This window comes from Canis lupus, chromosome 22 (genome assembly GCF_048164855.1).
Source record: "Canis lupus baileyi chromosome 22, mCanLup2.hap1, whole genome shotgun sequence".
NCBI lineage: Eukaryota > Metazoa > Chordata > Mammalia > Carnivora > Canidae > Canis > Canis lupus.
Genome location: NC_132859.1, coordinates 12,633,782 through 12,649,299, shown reverse-complemented (window position 1 = coordinate 12,649,299; position 15,518 = coordinate 12,633,782). Strand labels below are relative to the sequence as shown.

Here is a 15,518-nt window from a genome sequence, read left to right as displayed (position 1 = left end):
AAACTATACCCAGAAAACCTTTTATTTATTATTGTGTTCCAGGCTTGAAAATAAATGGTTTGATAGAAAACGACTATTCCAGTCTTGGATATTTTGATTTCAAGGGATGGAATCCCCCCAAAGAAGCTCAAGCAAAATAAGAGAATCTCAAGAAACCAACTTTAGCTGGGCTATACTTAAACTGAAATCATGCAACGTCTTTTCTTGCATTCTGTTTTATTTTGTGTCTGGGTTGTCTTTCATTTATTTTAGCACATTGCTTCCCTTTTCTTCGCTGCAGCTTGACTTCCAAAATGAGAATCTTAGAATTGGCACCCTGTTAATGCTAGTTTACACATAGTACTTGACTAAAATGGCACCTACTCTAGCCCCAAGCATCCATGATATTGTGTCTTTAGAGACTAAATCAATCTAATGGTTCTACTTTAACAATTAATTTAGTTTAATAGTTTATTGAGGTCTAGTTAACACATGATGAACTGCACATATTTAGGAAGTGCAATTTGATAAAATTTGATATATTTGTATGCCAGTAAAACTACCACCATGGTCAAGAAGATGAACATATGCTTTATTATTGAAAGTTCCTTGTATTCCTTCCTAGAGGAGAACCTAGGCAGCAACCTCTGTGACTTCGGCTGCAGCAACTTCTTACTAGACACATCTCTAAAGGCAAGGGAAACAAAAACAAAAATGAACTCTTGGAACTATATCAAGATAAAAAACTTCTGCACAGCAAAGGAAACAGTCAACCAAACTAAAAGGCAACCTATGGAATGGAGAAGATATTTACAAATGTCTTACCAAATAAAGGGCTAGTATCCAAAGTCTATATAGAACTTATCAAATTCAACACCCGAAAAACAAATAATCCTGTCAAGAAATGGGCAGAAGTCTTCACCAAAGAAGACACATAGACACAAAGAAATGCTCAATGTCACCTGGCATCAGAGAAACACAAATCAAAAACACAATGAGATACAATCTCACACTGGTCAGAAAGGCTAAAGGTAACAACTCAGGAAACGACAGATGTTGGCAAGGATACAGAGAAAGGGGAACCCTCTTACACTGATGATGGGAATGCATACTGATGCAGCCACTGGAAAACAGTATGGAAGTTCCTCAAAAAGTTAAAAATAGACTACCCTACAACCCAGCAATTGCACTAGTAGGTATTTATCCAAAGGCTACACAATCACAGTAATCCAAAGGGGCACTTGCACCCCAATGTTCATAGTGACAATATCCATAGTAGCCAAACAATGGAAAAAGCCCAGGTGTCCATGGACAGATGAACAGATAAAGAGGATGTAGAAGATATATACGATGGAATATTACTCAGTCATCAAAAAGAAAGAAATCTTGCATTTGAAACAACATGGATGGAGTTAGTATTATACTAAGTGAAATAAGTCCATCAAAGAAAGGACAAATACCATATGATTCCATTCATATGTGGAATTGAAGAAGCAAAACAGATGAACACAGGGGAAGAGAAGGAAAAATAAAATGGAAACAGAGACAAACCATAAGAGACTTTAAAAAAAAAACACATTTTATTTATTTATTTGAAAGAGATCACAAGCAGGGGGAGCAGCATGCAGGAGAGAGAGAGAAGCAGGCTAACCTCTGATCAGGAAGCCTGCCCAATGCAGGGCTCAATCCCAGGACTTGAGCCACCCAGGTGCCCCAAACCATAAGAAACTATGGAAACAAATGTAGGGATGCTGAAGGGGAGAAGGTGGAGGGTTGGGGTAACTGGATGATGGGCATTAAGGAGGGCACTTGATGTAGTGAGCACTGGGTGTTTTATGCAACTGATGAATCACTAAATTCACCTCTGAAACTAATATTACACTTTATGTTATTAAATTGAATTGAAATTAAAAAATCTCAAAAATATTCCTCATATCCCTTACTAATCTCTTGCTTCCAAACTTTGCCTCTTCTAGTCCCTGTCCTTAGGCAACACTTGATCTCTTCTTAGCATAGATGAGGTTGTATTTGTTATAATTTTATATGAGTGGAGTCATACAATATATACTCTTATTCTGTCTGGCTCTTTCATTTTCTGTAATTATTTTGCTATTTTACACATATTATGTGCATCAGTGGTTTATATATTTTAATTACTAAGTAATATTGTATTTTATAGATTTGCCACAATTTTTTATTCACTCACATTTCAGCAGTTGGACATTTGGACTATTTCCAGTTTGGGATAGTTAAAAGTAATGCTACTATGCATATTCATGTAAAAGTCTTTTTATGAGCATACATATATTTAATTTGATTTGAGTAAATACCAGGAAATAATGACTAGGTTATGTGGTAAGTGTATGTTTAAGTTTTCAAGAAACTATCAGGTTTTTTTTTTTTCAAAGCAGTTGTAGCATTTAACATTCCCACATGTGGTATATGAGTATTTTGGTTGTTTTATATTGATCACACTTGGTAAGGTCAAGTGTTTTTAATTTTAACCAGTCAGGTGTGTGTAGTGCTCTGCGTGGTTTTAGATTTTTGTATTTTCCTAATTACTAATTATGGTGAACAACTATTCCTGTGCTTATTTGCCATATGTATATCTCTTTTGGAAAGGGTCTGTTCAAAGCTTTTGTCTATTTTTTTAAGTAGGGTTACCTATTTTATTATTAGAGAGTTTTTTATTTTTATAATTTTTAGTATGAAAAAATAATCCACAAAACCTAAAATGAACTAATATAAAATGTGTAATTTAGTGATTTTTTAGTATACTCATCATGTTGTACAACTATTCCCACAATCCATTTCAGAACATTTCCTTCATCCCATGAAGGATCTCCCTTTCAGACACCCTCAATTTCCCCCTTACCTCATCTTCTGGCACTCATGAATCGTATTTCTATGGATTTACATACTTTTGACATTTTGTATCTATGAACTCATTTGATATGTGACTTTTTAAAAAGGATTTTATTTATTCATGATAGAACAGAGAGAGGCAGAGACACAGGCAGAGGGAGAAGAAGGCTCCATGCAGGGAGCCTGACATGGGACTCGATCCCGGGACTCCAGGATCAGGCCCTGGGCTGAAGGCAGGTGCTAAACCCCTGAGCCACCGGGGCTGCCTTCCAAAACTAATTCTTTTTTTGTTTGTTTGTTTTTGTTTTTTTCTAAGATTTTATTTATTTATTCATGAGAGAGAGAGACAGAGGGAGAGAGGCAGAAACACAGGTGGAGGGAGAAGCAGGCTCCATGGAGGGAGCCCGTTGTGGGACTCTATCCTGGGCCTCCGGGATCACACCCTGGGTCAAAGGCAGGGACTCAACCACTGGGCCACCCAGGTTGCCCTAATTCATATTTCTTGATATTATTATAAATACTATTTTTAAAATTTCAAGTTCCAAATGGTCATTACTAGTATATGGATATAAGTTTTTTTATACCCCGATCTTGTGTTCTGAAAGCTTGCTAAATTCATTTACTGTTCTAGTCACTTTTTGAATACTGCATCAGGTTTTCTACATATATGGCCATGTCATCTGTGAATAGTTTACTTTTGATAGAATTTTAAACTGCACATACAATTCAGATGGTTTCATATGTTTATTCAACTACTTCATGAGTAAGCATTGTTATTTTGTCTCTCAAGGAATCTGCTCATTTCATATGTTGCCAGATTTATTGGCATGAAGTAGCTCATAATATTCCTTTATTACTTTTGAATGTTTATAGCATCTGTAATGATTTGGTTTTATTACTTTCTCTCCTGTTTTTCTGTTTTCTGTTTTCATTGATTTTCATTCTGACCTTCATTATTTCCTCTCTTGTGCTTGCTTTCTGTTTATGCTCTCTTCTTTTTCTAGTGGAAGGTGTGTAGTGAAGCCATTGATTTGAGACCTTTCTTTTCCTCTACTATAGGCATTTCATGCTATAAATCTTTCTCCAATCACTGCTTCAGTTGCATCCTACAAATTTTGATATTTGTCTTTTCATTTTCATTCAGTTTGAAATACTTTATTTCCTTTTTGAGTTCTTCTTTGACCCATGCATGATTTTTAAATATCGTATTCAGTTTCCAAGTATTTAGGAGTTTCCAGATGAATTTGTTATTTATTTCTAATTTTTCATTTTGGTCAGAAAGTTGTATTCGTAAGGATTTATCAAACCTTGTTTCATGGACCAGCATATGCTCTATCTTGGTATATACGTTTGGTTTTTCTCGAAAGTCAAAGTGTCATGCTCTTGTTAAATGGGGTGTTACATAAATGTAAATTGGGTCAAGGTGGTTGATAGTTTCACGTGTTCTGTTGTTGCTTCTCTTACTCAGGTGGCTCCTATAGAACATGATCCAGCTCCCCGTGGAAAGAGTGGTCAAGGCAGCAGCATCTGTGGCCCGATTACACCATTCTTGGGGCCTCCTCTGACATTCAGCGCCCAGAGACCACAAAGCTCATTCTATGAGCTCCAAGCACACCCTGTTTGCTCGCTTGGGAAGCCACAGACTTCACCAACCTGTGCTGTTCAAAAGAGAACATTTTCTGGATGAAGGCAACAGCTCACCTCCACAGGGTGCTGGCAGTTTGTCTGGATTAAAAATAGCGAGCAATGTCCTAAGGCTGTTCTTGAGGAAAGAGACTCCAGGAACTGGCATCAATGGTCTCTTTCCAGACACCTCACTACGAGAGGAACAACTGACCCTGAGGATATGGGTGAGTGCCTCTTACTTTACTAATTATTGATAAAGTGGTGTTGAAATCCTAGACTATAAATGTGAATTTGTTTATTTCTCTTCATACTTCTATCAGTTTTTTCTTCGTGTGTATTAAAGCTCTGTATTGGAGACATAAATATTTAGGATTATTATGCCTCTTAAGTTGACCTCTTTATTATTGTGAAATGATCCTCTTTATTCTTGGTAATAGTTTATGCTCAAAAACTTTGTTGTTAATGTACTAAACTGCTGTTAAAAATTTCAAGTGGTGTTAACATGGTGTTGAGTCAGGGTTCCTCAGGGCGCTCCCGAGTTCTCCAGAGAAACAGAAGCTATAAATAATAGAAACTATATATGCATATAGGTGTGTATGCATACACATGTGTATATAACAAAACCTTATTGGTAACAATAATGTGTCTTTTTAAAAGAGGTATTATAAGGAATAGTCTCATGCAGCTCTGGAGGCTAGCGAGTGCCAGTATCTGCGGGGTGAGTTAGCAAGCTTGGAGACCCAGGAAAGCCTGATGGCCTCCTCCAGGTAGAATCTGAAGACCTGAGAACCAGGGGAACTGATGGTGAGAACCAGTCCAGAGGCTGACAGACTCTGTACCCAAGAATAGCCAGTGTTTCAGTTCGAATTCCAAGACAGGGAAAAACTCCCATCCCAGTTCCAAAGTAGGCAGGAAGAATTCTCCCTTCCTTAGAAAAGTCAGCTTTTCGTTCTATTCAGGATGATGGGATGACACCCACACACACTAGGTAGAAGCTATTAATATTTAACATGTTTATTGACAAGGTTGGTTTAAATTTATATTCCTGCTATTGGTTTTTGTCTCATCTTTTGTTTTTTCTCTTTGCCCATTTTCTTTTGGATTGGTTAACTATTATTCCATTTACCACCAACCCCTCTATTGGCTCATGTTAGGGGTTGCTTTAGGTTTTATACTACTCCTCTTTAGCTTTGAGGTCTGCCTTCAAGTGCTAATAATACCACGTCATGAGTAGTGTAAGATCCATACAATAGGATAATTGCATTTTTCCCTTCCAGTATCTGCAGTAGTATTGTCATACATTTTGCTTCTACATACGTAATGAAACACACAGTACCTTGGTTATTTTAACAATTATATTTCGAGAGACTAAAATAATATCTTTTGTTCATTCGTGTAGTTACCATTTCATTTTTTGTGTGTAGATACACATTTTCTTTTAGTGTTAAATTCTTACTGAACAATATCCTTTAACATTTTTTTTAATTAAAAAGAATTTTTTTTTAATTTTTATTTATTTATGATAGTCACATCAGAGAGAGAGAGAGAGAGGCAGAGACACAGGCAGAGGGAGAAGCAGGCAGGCTCCATGCACTGGGAGCCCGACGTGGGATTCGATCCCAGGTCTCCAGGATCGCGCCCTGGGCCAAAGGCAGGCGCTAAACCGCTGCGCCACCCAGGGATCCCTTTAACATTTTTTTATAGCATGAGTTTGCTGGTAATGAGTTCTTTAAGCTTTAATATATCTGAAAAAGTCTTTATTTCACCTTTGCTTTTGAAAAAAAATTTTTTACTGTTCCTATAATCCAATCCAATCTGGATTGACAGTTTTCCTGTTCCTTTGGGACTTTAAGAGGTCACTTTACTGTCTTTTGGTTTGGATTATTTCTCCTCTATACATAGTGTGCTTTATCCCTTCTGACTGCTTTTAAGGTTTTTTTTTTTTTTTTTAAATCTTTGGCTTTAAATAATTTGATTATGATTTACTGTGATATAGTTTTTTGTTTGTTTCTTATGCCTGAGGTTTGTTGAGCTTCTTGGGTTTGTGAGTTAATAGTTTTAATTAAATTTGAAAAATTTGCCTACGTTTTCTTCAAATATTTTTTTTCTCTCCTCTTCCTTTTGAGAACTCCCAAATACATAAACCTTAGGACCCTTTAATTTGTCTCCTAGCTCATGTAAACAGTGTTCTCTTTCATGTGTGTTCTTCATACTTTTTAGTTTCTACTGTTATATTTTACATTTATTAATCTTATGTTCTACTATGTCTAATATGCCCTTAATCCTATCCTGAGTATTTTCATCTCTAATAGTTTAGTTCTTATTTCTAGAATTTAAATTGGGGATATATAAAATCTTCTGTGCCTTTTACTTAACATTTTAAATCTTTCCTGTAGCTACTTAAACACATAAAATCCACTTATAATTTTTATGTCCTTGCTGACTAATTCTATTATTTGTGTTGTTTCTGGGTCTGTTTCAATTAATTGATTACATTTCTCCTCATTGTGCATATTTTTCTGCTTTTTTGGATAGAAAACTTTAATTACATGTCAGATATCGTGAATTTTATCTCATTGGTTGGTGGATAATTTTGCAGTCCTATGAATATTCGAGTTTTTAACTAGGAGATACTTAAACAATTTTTGGGCTTGCTTTTAAGCTTTGCTAGGTAAGGGGAATTGTGTTGTCTAAGGTAAATTTTCCCCGCTATTGAGGCAACATCGTTCTGAATTCTTCATGAACTTGGATACTCTATGAATTATGAGGTCTTTAACTCTGACTGGCGGGAGCAGGACCTATTCAAGAATCTGTGTAAACCGCGAGTATTATGCCTGTTAATTCTTTCAGGCATTTCCTCCTCTAGCTTCAGCAGTTTCTTCAAACACGTGTGGATGGATATTAAGCTGCAGACTTCTGCAGATCTAAGGAGAATCTTTGTGTAGCTTTCTCCTTTTAAGTACTCTTTGTAAACACTAGCTGCCTTGCCTTCCCTAAGCTTCCTAAACTCCTTGGGGGGTTTGAGGGTCCTCAGTCCTCTCCTTTGTGCCTGAGCTTAGAAACCCAACAGACAGTAATAAGGGGTGAGTGTAGGGCTCACCTCATTTGTTTCCCATCAATTAGGGATCGTTGTCCTTTGTTGCCTGATGTCCAGTATCTTAAACTTTTATAAAATGCTTTTTACCATATTTTTAGTAGTTTCAAGTGAGTGGGTAAATTTGGTCCCCATTACTTCATTTTATCCAGGGATAGAATAAGATTTTTTTTTAAAAAGATTAAAAAAAAATTATCCATGAGAGAGAGAAAGAGAGAGGTGCAGAGACACAGGCAGAGGGAGAAGCAGGCTCCAAGCAGGGAGCCTGACGTGGGACTCGATCCCAGGTCTCCAGGATCATGCCCTGGGCTGAAGGCAGTGCTTAACCGCTGAGCCACCTGGGCTGCCCCTAGAATGAAATTTTAAGTACAGAACAGCATATTTAGGATTCTCTCAGTGTAGATAGCCTGTCCACCTAGCATATAGAGTAGTTTGTATGGTAGTGACAGAGGCATTGGGCAGAATAGGAATGTGTAGTATGGGTACTTGTCTCTTTCAGATAATTTAGCACAATAAATTGATCTGGAAGTGGAAATGACTACTAAGTCTTCTAAATGATTAAATAAATTTAACAAAATGAGATACTTATTTAGATTACTATACTATTACATAAAGCATATTTAAAACAATAAAAACAAAAACCTTACCAGCTAGCTATATGGGTATAGACAAATTTAGGTATCAACAAAGTCAGGGTCTGAAAATATTTCCCAATATCCCATTTCAGGAATTGTGAAAATGAATGAAGAACACACAGGAAAGAGAACACTGTTTACATGAGCTAGGAGACAAATTAAAGGGTCCTACGGTTTACGTATTTTACGTATTTGAGAGTTCTCAAAAGGAAGAGGAGAGAAAATTGGAGAATTTAAGCATTTCATCTATTCTGGCCTAGGGTGACTTTTTTTGTTTATTGAATCATTCAGTTTCTGCCGATCATTTCTGTAGGACTATGACTCAGGATTCTCCCCCTACGGTTGAGCCTCACTAGAATGGTTACCCCTTTCCATTGGGATACTTATTAATAATTCAAGACAATTCCTATGATGTATGTATGTTCTATGTATGCTCTCAAAGTGCAGTTTACAAATTCTGTCCTAAAATTTAAAGAAGTTTTTCTACAACATTCTAAAATCTTCCAGCAATCACTTGAAATCTTGAGAACAACTTTTTCCGTTTATGCAGTCATACAGTATTATATTGTGATTGATGAGTAAAACCTGGAGGCGCTCTGCAACACTGGCAGGCAAGGAGAACTATCCATATGGATGCCCTCATTATCAAGGTTGAACTCACTAACACTACCTTTTCTCTACCTGATGCAAAGGAGTTTTGTGATATAATTATTTCTGTATAGAATGTCTTACCTTTTCTGGGATCCCTGGGTGGCGCAGCGGTTTGGCGCCTGCCTTTGGCCCAGGGCGCGGTCCTGGAGACCTGGGATCGAGTCCCACGTCGGGCTCCCGGTGCATGGAGCCTGCTTCTCCCTCTGCCTGTGTCTCTGCCTCTCTCTCTCACTGTGTGCCTATCATAAATAAATAAAAGTTAAAAAAAAAAAAAACTATTAGAATGTCTTACCTTTTCTCATTAATTTAATGATATCTGGCCAGGCAGTAATGCTATCCGTAGCTAAGTGAAATATTCCACCCAACAAATTTCAGCTTTTACAAGGTTTCAGATATCCCATGTCTTAAAACTCCAGGAAGCTTTTACTTAATAATTTGGGTGTGTTTGGGGCAAGTATGACAAATAAATGATGGTGTTTTCATATAGTCCAGTATGAAAATCCCCAAACTTTGCCTTTGCTTTTACATACATGCATATTTACATTTTTTTTTTTTTATGATGGAGGTTAAACAAAAGGGAATACAAGAAAAACTAGCATGTACTGATAACTCCTAGGTCATAGGCCCATGGTTTAAAACACCTTTTTTATTTTTAAATAGTGATTTCATGATATATTTTATGTCAGTATGGTAAGAGAAGGCAAATAAGTATAATTGGGTTGCCTATTGATGAATGTGGTTTAACAAAGAATCATTGAAAATAATAAGACTAAAAACATTAGATAAACATTCAGGTTAAATTCAGTTTTACTAAAAATGGATACTGCTCTCAAGGTGTATGCTATGTGGGAGTTAAGTGCATAGATGAATTGTAGAGTAAGAACTGTTGTGTTCATGACATGTATAAAATAGTGTATGTGATTGCAAGATACTAAACTGTGAGATGAGTTAACCATAGTTTCCTTGGAAACAGTGACAAAGAAAATAATTCCTTAGACTGAATTAAACTGAAGTAATAGAGTTAATGAATTATCTTCTACCCACATTTACCTTTCTTCTAGGTTCTTCCAGTATGTTGTTCCTTGAGTTGTCAATCTTCTCAATAGATTCTTAAAATGCAGGGTTAATGACATTTCAAATTGAAGAGTAGCCATGTCTTAATTCTTTGTTGATTTCATAACTGATTACTCCAATTTGTTTTCTCGATAATTGTGCATTTGTAGGTTTTTCTATTAGAAAATAAATCATTATTAATAAGGCTACCTACAAGAATAGTTGTTATGATTGGCTTTCAAATGCCTTTTGCACTCCACATGTTATTTTTGCCCTTCAGAGTTGGAGGATGTGTTAAAAAATAAGCAGGGGAGGATCCTAAGAAAGGTTCATTAATGGCATCTTAGAAAAATTCAAAACAAGTAACTGAAAGACTTAGGTGTTGATGTTGTTTATATCTTTCTTGTTAGTGATCTCTCCCAGGTTCAGTTTTATCTGCAAAATTGAGATGGTACAACCTATTTGATCTACCTCAGCTAGATTGTTGAGTGGAATAAAGGCATACATCTAAAAGTACCTTGAAAGCTATGACCAGACATGAAAATAATGTATGGAAAAAGTAACACAGCAAATAAGAATCAGTTCACAAATTTGCTATGTAAAAGTGAACAGAAATAAAGAATATTTACTGAGTGCTCGTTTTGTAATGTTTTAATTCTATATGAAGTATATAGAACTATTACCCTCATTTTACAGATAAGGAAACTGAGGCACAGAGAAGTTAAATAACTTGCTTAAAGTTACTGACAAGTTACTGTTAGTGGCAAAGCTGAGATAAACCGAGGTTTTCTAGTTCTAGAATTTACCTTCTTAACCATTATGCTATTGTTATCAGATGACTGATGAGATTTGACAACATAGGCTCAAAAGTTAAAAATGCTAGTTTCCACAGAAGAGAATGGTGTACATGGGTTAATACTCTGTTAGAGTATATTCCCTTCTCTACCTATTGTGTGTTTTCATATATGACTGTGCCAAAATTCATTCTCTTTTATGTCTTTTTTCCCCTCTCACATCCTGAATCATCAAGATCCAAATAGGAAAACAGTAATTCTCTATTTTTAAAACGGGAAATTTACAAATACATTATTTGAACAAGAAATTGGAAGAGTTGGCATGTCAGCAGAGAATGGGGAGGTAGCCCACTGGGAAAAGTAGGCGGCTCCAGCAGTCCCTGGGCTAGAGAGAAAAAGGGAAGAGAAGATGAGCAGAGCCCAGGGAACTCTGCACAGGCATTAAGAACTGAAAGCGTGGAGGCCTGTCTGGTGGAGGCTGCATCCACTGAGGAGCCCCAGCTGTTTCAGAAAAACCTACTTAGCTGAGAAAAGACGCTATAAACACCCTGGCTTCATATACTCCTTCTCTGCCTCCTGCCCTCTGCTTTCTTTCCAAAATTTCCCATGGACTGAAGTCTGCTACAAGCCAGCTGTCTTAGGAAGCTGGAAAGGCAGACTGCAGGCACCAGCTTGCCCCTAAATCAGAGTTCAGAGCTGGGTGAGTAGAGGTGGTCTGAACACAAAAGTCTCACGACAGGCACATCTCCCTCCTGTTTTCTTAGTTTTCATTTGCCTTCGTAATCCATTTCGACTGTGTTGGCTTCATCTGATAATGAGTTATGATGACAGTTTTATACTACTTAATGATAGTCTTTTACTTTTTTCTTCTGACAAGTAAGTTAGACTTGGTTGCTGTCAACTCTGAAGAATCTGCCCTTTTCCCAGAATCCTTTAGTTCCCAGGGATGAATATGATCTCTCGAATGTAGGAATTATCCTTTAAAACATTTAAATTGATCCCAGAGAGGCTCCTTAAAGGTAGTCTACATGTAATGAATATGGTGAACAATCTCACTTTTTGGGGTACAAACATGGATTAGTTTCTAACTGTGCTCAGTTAATTGAATCCTTTTCTCCTCTGAGTATCTGCCTCCATTTATGTTCTCTGTCTGATTCCAGATTTCTGCCAGGTTATAAACATTAACCTATTTATTTTTTCCCAACTTTTTTTTTTTGAAAATGTTCAAACCCATTTATAGTATATAGAATAGAAAGTATAAAGAATACAGTCATCACCGTGTACCTTCTACTTTATTATATATGCATACCAGTTATATAAAAATAGACCTAATTCTTTTTTTATTCTGTTTCTTTTTCTATTTGTGTGTGTATATACATATGTTTTTATATATGTGCCATATGTATACACATACATGTTTATATATGGCTTACTATTTAAAAGTAAGTTGTAGACATTGTGGCATTATTTTCCTTAAAATCAGGAAATGCATTTCTGAAGAATAAGAATACAGCATACCATTATCACTCTAAAAATTGAATAATAATTACCTTTTTGGAAATTGGGGATATTTTAATGAAAATATGGAAATTGGGAAAATTTTAATGGAAATACAGAAATTAAATTCTATGATATTGCCTAATATCCAGCCCATATATAAATTTTCTCAGTTGGCTGAACCATTTCTTTTGGATAGAGACTATGTCCAAAAATATTTTGAATTAATTTTTTCTGCAAGGTTCAGTTATCACTTTGATAAACATTAGATTCATTTATTTCTGTCTAAAGTCAATTTTTTAATTTATTTTTTAAACTTTTATTTATTTACGATAGTCACACACAGAGAGAGAGAGAGAGAGAGAGAGAGAGAGAGAGGCAGAGGGAGAAGCAGGCTCCATGCACCGGGAGCCTGACGTGGGACTCGATCCCGGGTCTCCAGGATCACACCCAAAGGCAGGCACTAAACTGCTGCGCCACCCAGGGATCCCCTAAAGTCAATTTTAAGACTTTTTTATTCTTTTGACTTGTATTTATTGAATATTTAAAACATTTACATGGTTATAAAAATATCAAACAATATAAAAAGATATACCCAGAGAAACCTCCCTCCTATTCCTATTCCTTCCATCTCATTTTTGCTAACACTCTATCATTTCTTTAGTCATTTCCTTAGTTTATGGTTTATCTTTTGTATGTGTGTAACTTTCTTCTTTTTTATATACCAAAGGTAAAACTATCATATATTATTCTGCATCTTGATTTTTTTTTTCGACTTGAAAATGTAAACATATTTTTTCATATTACTCATTCTTAAAAACAAGAGCAGAAATGTATTTTCTCACAGTTCTGGAGGCTGGAAGCCTGAAATCAAGGAATCAGCAGGACCTTGCTTCCTCTGAAGGATCTAGAGGAGAATCTTTTGCTTCTTTTTAGCTTCTGGTAGTTGCCAGCCATCCTTGGCATATTTTGTCTTGTGGCTTCATCACTCCTATCTCCTCTACTGTCCACACATAGCTTGCTTCTTGGTATGTTTCTACACTTCTGCCGTAGAATAAGGAAACCAGTCAGGTTGGATTTGGGATCCACCCTAATCCATGATGTCCTTATCTATTAACCAATTATATCTGCAAATACCTTATTCCCAAGTAAGGTCTCATTCTGAGGTTCCAGGTAGTCACAACTTTTTAGGTGACACTTTTCAACCCATTGTAGTCTACTCTGGCCCACCAAAATTCATGTCCTTGCAAAACACACTCACTTCATCCCATATCTCCAAATGTCTGATCTGTTCTAGCATGACTGTAACTCTAAAATCTCATCTGTATATAATAAACTCAAAAAAGCTTCAAATCTCCTAAGTCATCTAAATCAAATATGAGTGAGCCTCTGTGTATGGTTCATTACTTTGAAGGTAATGTTCACCCAAAATTCATGTTGAAATCCTACTCCCAATGTAATAGTATTTGGAGGTGGGACCTTTGGAGGTGGGACCTTTGGGAAGTAATTAGATGATGACCATGGAACCCTCGTGAATGGGATTAGTACCCTTATAATAGGGACCTCAGAGAGGTACCTCATCCCTTATGCCATATGAGGATAAAATAAGTTGGCACTCTACAACCTGGAAGAGGGCTTTCGCCAGACAACAGATCTGTTGGCACTTTGACTCTGGACTTCTTAGTCTCCAGGATTGTGAGGAATAAATGTATATTGTTTAAACCACTTAGTTGGTGGTATTTTTTTGTAGTAGCCCAAACTGACCAAGGCATCCATCATGGGACAAAATTCCTGTCCCATCTGTGGACCTATGAACCTAGAAAACAAGTTATCTGCTTCCAGAGTACAATGATAAGACATACTTAGGATAGACATTCCTATTCTAAAAGGGAGAAAATGGAAAGAATAAAAGGGTTGTTGGTCTAAAGCAAGTCAACAACTGAACAGGATAAATTCCATTAGGTTTAAAGTCTGAGAGTTATTTTGTGTGGCGTGATGCTCTCTTCTGAGTCCATAGGATATGGGACTCTACCCTCTACCCTCACCCCCATCCTGTGGTTTCAGCTCCATCTCTCTGGCCTCTGCATTGCTGACCCCACTCTTGGAGTCATTGTTCTTTTATTTGTCCAATCTCTCTCTCCACATCCATTTTTATGGATGAGCAGTATTTCATTGTGCAGATGAAGTGTAGTTGACTTAATCAGTCTCCTATGGATGGACATTTAGATTGTTTCCAATATTTTGCCATTACAAATAATGCTAGAGTGGATAACCTAAGATATAAGTTGTTTAATATTTATGGAGGTGTATCTTTAATTTCCTAGAAGTGTGGACTGTGTCTAGGGGAAAATGCATAAACATTTTAGATATTGCCAAATTTTCTTCTATAGAAAGTAATCCTAGCAGCAATGTGTGACAGTGCCCCTTTTTTTCTATATCCCTCCTAATGAGTATATTGTTTAGCTTTTATATTTTTGCCAAACTGATGGGTGTAAATCAAATCCTAATTTTAGGACTTAAGGGCCTACTTTTTCAATTTTTATCTTTTTAATATATAAGCTCTTTATATATTAGGGATTAGCGTTTTCAGCAATATTACTAATATTCAATTTAGCATTCCATTTTAACTTCAATTCCAGAACTTCTCCATACCCTCACCCATTCCATGGGGTTACACTAGAGATGCCAGTGGCTAGTGGTAAGATGGAGGGCATGTTATGTTCCCTCACACCCAGCCATCTTCACTTCCTCTTCTGAGGGTAGGGAGGGGAAACAGAGGAAAACCAATGTTACTTCTCTGTAACAACTCCTGGGAAGATGGGTGCCCCCTCCATGTTGCTTATTACATATGCTCAATCTCACGGTGACTGATAGCCCTTTGGTTCTGTGAGACCCACATCCAAATGCTGGATTTTATTGGGGCACATTGCAATTTCTTCCAAAGACCCTATAAAGGTCTCTTCTAGGACAGACTCTACCTCTGGAGTAGGAGATGAGGGTCTGGCTTACCCGTTTTTCAGTTTCCTTTCCTTTCCAAGTACTGGATGTTCACCTTTACAGGCTCTTGCTCATGGGATCTTTTGGTCCAGTGATCAGTCCTCTTGGGCTAGTTACTGACAGGGTGATTTATGTTTGACCACTTTTCACATGATTCATGGACATTCATATATACTTAGCAAACAGCATGGTTGAGACGCAGGCTGATGTCTACCCCTTCCCTAGCTCCTCAGCCCTTACTCTCTCAGCTGTAGTATCTTCTTCTTGTTCCTGCCACCAAGCACCAGCAATTTCAGGAACTCGGTTAGTTTAGGGAGCTATGAAACT

The 15,518-nt window shown here is 36.8% G+C and overlaps 1 long non-coding RNA gene across 1 annotated transcript in view; it reads left to right on the top strand.

Annotated features, from left to right (window-relative positions):
- The window catches only part of LOC140613892 (uncharacterized), a 195,920-nt gene extending 191,207 nt beyond the window's left edge, over positions 1-4,713 (top strand). The window contains exon 13 of the long non-coding RNA XR_012014794.1: positions 4,313-4,713. This is a non-coding gene — a long non-coding RNA (uncharacterized lncRNA). The remainder of the gene's footprint in view (positions 1-4,312) is intronic.
- The last annotated feature ends 10,805 nt before the right edge of the window (positions 4,714-15,518 follow it).